Below are 4,507 nucleotides of genomic sequence, written 5' to 3'. Positions count from 1 at the left end.
AATCCGATATTCAGATGACCATCTAAGTTCCATTCATAAATGTGAATCTCCATCATATTTTGCTTGAGTAAAGCTAACTCTTTCCTCAAACAAGACATCCGGAGGAGTAGGTCTAGGATAATAATGTCTAGTCCTAGGTTTGTCAAAACCTTTATTATGGTATATTTTATTTATTTCAATTTTATCGTTAATAAATTGACTCTCTAAATTTTTAACTTTATTTTGTTCAAGATTATCAGAATTAAGTACACTAACAGAAGGTTTATCTTTCAATGACAGACTAGCTAATTTTAAATTTATTTGGTTCAAAATATCATCTTTATCATTTAATTTAATTAATTGTTGTTCAGGAATCTCATGGGGTTGAAAAATAGGTTTCATAGGTATATCACCTGGCCTAGGTGCTTGATTATTTAGGCTAGATGTCTCTATCTTATCAAGTTGTGAAGCAATTGTAAAAAGAATTTGATTTGTATAATTATTTTAATTTTGAACATTTCTAATATCTTTTAGTAAAGGGAGTTTGTCGTCATTCTCAGAGCTTATCCTTTTAAAGGGTGAAGCAATTATTTCCCCGATTATGAACATTTATTTTAACTTCTTCTAAAGGTGGATGAATGAAATAATTTGTTTATTTCCTACGGTTGTATTCCAAGTTTTAGAAACTCTATCATTTGTAAAAATATTTTTAAAAGGAAATTCTATATCATTATTGTTACAATAAATTTCAAACCAGATAAAAAACGGAACATTTACCTTAACAGAATTCAAATATTCATAAAATTTCTCTTGAATAGTCTCTCTCTCCCCCTTTGAAAAATGATTTTGAAACTATTAAGTACTATCTAATCTATTATATACAAAAATTATAATGTGCTCTTTAGAGTTTTAAATCTTAAACTATTTTTATTGTATTACACTATTATTAATTTAATTAAATTTATTTCTAATATACATAATATTTCTCTATTTATTTAGGGTGGTCAGCTATCTATTACTAGAAATTTATAAAAATATCAAAATTATAAGATATTGTTCTTTTACTCATACGTACTTATTATTATATAATTATTAAAATTAAATTTATAAATATAATTTAACAGAATTTTTAATATTTAATATTTATTTATTATATTTTAAAAACAGTAAATTAAATAATTTTAGTTTTATGACTTTATGTTAGCATATTAATATAAAACTTATTCTAAAAATATATAATTTTAGTTTTATGACTTTATATTAGCATATTAATATAAAAATTATTCTAAAAATATTTACTTATTCTTTATAATATTATATAAATTAATATTATTAATATAATTGATATTACAAAAATTACTATATAATGAAAAAATTTATGTTAGTAGTAAATATAGTATTTAAGATATTATTTTTGAGTTAAAATTATTATTTAATTAAAATTAAATTATTATTTATTATAATATTTTTAGGGAATTATTATTTTATATAAAAATTAATTATTATTTAATTAAAAATTAATTTATTATTAATATGTTATTTCTTATGATTAGAATCAATGTTTAATTAAAATATAACTTAATAATTAATAAATTAATAAAAAAATTAAATTGTACAGTCAATGTTAGATATATTATTTAATTAGAAGATTAATTTATTAATTAATATATTATCAAAATATAATTAATGTGTTATTTTTATGATGGAATTAATACTATTATCTCATTATAATCAGTGTTAGATATAATATTATTTAAAATTATATTAAGTGTTTAATTAGAAATAAAATTTATTGGTCAATAAATTAATAAAAGTAATTATAAAATTACACACAAATTTAAGTCTCATATATTAAAAATAGGTAACATGTCAAGACAAAAATTATATATATCAAAAATTAAATACACGTGTCAAACAAATTTTAAATATAAAAAATTAATATATATTGATCATTTATTTATGTGCTGCAAGACCGTTATTTTTATTTTAATTATAAAATTAAATTTATAAATATATTTTAATAAAATTTTAATATTTAATATTAATTTATAATATTTTAAAAGATAATAGCAAATTATCTATTTTTAAATATCTTTTCTAATTTTTTAAATTTTTAAATTTTATTATTGTAATAATATAAAATTATTTTAAAATTTTAATTATTAATAAAATTATTTTAAAATTTTAATTATTAATTTTAGTACCATATAAATTAATACTATCTATATAATTGATATTAATTTTTTAGAAGTAAAATTATATTATATAATTAAAGATTTAATTATTTTTAAATATATAATATTAAAAATAATTATTAAATTAATAAAAATTTATAAAATTAATTTAAATTTATATATTTTAAATATATATATATATATATATATATATATATATATATATATGTCAAAATAAAAATTTTATATATTAAAATTAAATATATTAATAAAAATTTTAAATTTTAAAAATTTATATATAAAAAATTTGAATTGCAATAATCTTCACAAGTGACCTTACTATCAGTATTTGGGCATTTTGTGCTTGAAATGAAGCCCACTATTTGGGCCTATAGTGGGTAATAAAAGTATATTTCAACATGTCCTTTTAGTTTCGTCTTTTTCTCTTTCTTGTTTTTCCTTTTCATATTTGTTCTTTTCTAGATTTCCAAAATCTTGAGTTATATCTTTAAATTTTATTAGAATATTATTATATGATACTTTATAATATAAAATTTATTTATAATTATAGATAATTTATTAATATTAATTTTAATTGATTTATTAATTTAATATATTTTTACTAATTTAAATTGTCATTAAATATATAATTTTAAATTATAAATCAAAATATAAATAGATTTCATAATCATTAAATATTATTAATTAAGTTTTAAAGATAAATAAAAATATTATCTAATACTAACCAATAACTATCAATAATTTAACAACTAATTATATTAATAAATTATTAAAATAAAAATAGTATCACGTATTTTGTAAAGCACTATATACCCTATATCATTATGATATGATACATATAGATACTTTTAGTAAATTAATGAATTAGTATATATATATATATAAGACGTATGCATGAGTTATTGGCTCGCAAAAATTTAGCTGACCTCAAGCTCGATAATTATTTATATTTTAAATTTTGAACTCGGCTCGTTATAATTTTGATATGTTTGAGCTCAACTCGTAATTAACTCGATAGTACATATAACGAGTTGAATTCGAGCTTGGCTCATTATTAGCTCGATATTTATATAAATGAGTTAAGCTCGAGATTGGCTTAATTTCAAACTCGTTAAGCAAGCTCGATTTTATTAAATATGTAGCTGCAAATTTTATAATTATAAATAAATTATATACAAAAGTTAAATATGCATATCTCAGAAACTAAAATAATTAAATCAAATTCTTGATAAGAAATAAAAATTCAATAAACTCCATAGAATTATATCTTAAAGTCATTCTAAAACTATTTATAATTCGGTCAGGGCTAAGGATGCATAGGAATCGAACCTAGCTTTATAAGCTTCACATTGAGCATATTACATAAAGTTTTACTTATACTAATTTATAACAGTTCTTACTCTAGTATCTTTCTTTTATCAAGTAGACTATAATACTTTTTATGTTAATCTATAAAGTTCTTACTCTATTTACAAGCTTTATATTAAGCATATTGAAAAAATATTTACTCATGTGTTGTTTAAATATATACTATAATTTTTAAATATCTTTAAATATTTACATAATATATGTTTCTTTATTCAACGTTAAAACTATACATTTTTATAATAATATCTTTAAGCATTTATATAAAATGTACTCGTTTATACAACACTAAAACTATATGGTTTTATAATAAAGCAACGTAGTTTATGTTGATTTAAGTTAATTGTATTATATATAAAACTATATTATTTTAATACATAGTTTTTATTTTATTATTCTACTTAAATTAATTTATGATAAAAAAATAAATTAGTAAGATATTAATAATAATTAAATGCCAATTTAATTAACAACGTTATTAGACTAGCACTTACTTAAGTAACACTAAAATTATTCAATTAGATTATTTATAATTAAAATCTAATTTGTTGGTATATATTGTTATTTTAATGTAATAAAAGTTGAGTTTTTATAATTTATTTATTTATTTTATTTTATTTTTTTAATTAAATTAAATTATTTATTTTTAAGCTAATATACGAATTGCGAACTCCTTAGCGAGCCAACTGGTGAGCTCTTTCACGAGCCAGCTTGCGAGCTCAGACGAGCCGAGCACTACTAAGTTCGAGCTCAACTCGTTTAATAAACGAATTCGAAAATAAAGTTCAAACTTGACTCATTTATTCTAATGTACGAACTCGAATAAACTTTTGCCAAGCTAATTTCAAGTAGCTCGCGACCACCTCAACTCATTTACAGTCTTAATAACGCGTATATGATAAATCTTTCTTTTAAAAATAAAAAATCTAAACTTAATCAACATTCTAATATATTGATCAAAATTTATA

This window comes from Ricinus communis, chromosome 9 (assembly GCF_019578655.1).
Source record: "Ricinus communis isolate WT05 ecotype wild-type chromosome 9, ASM1957865v1, whole genome shotgun sequence".
Lineage (NCBI taxonomy): Eukaryota > Viridiplantae > Streptophyta > Magnoliopsida > Malpighiales > Euphorbiaceae > Ricinus > Ricinus communis.
The sequence above is the reverse complement of the archived record's forward strand: the minus strand, read 5'-3'. Positions refer to the sequence as shown.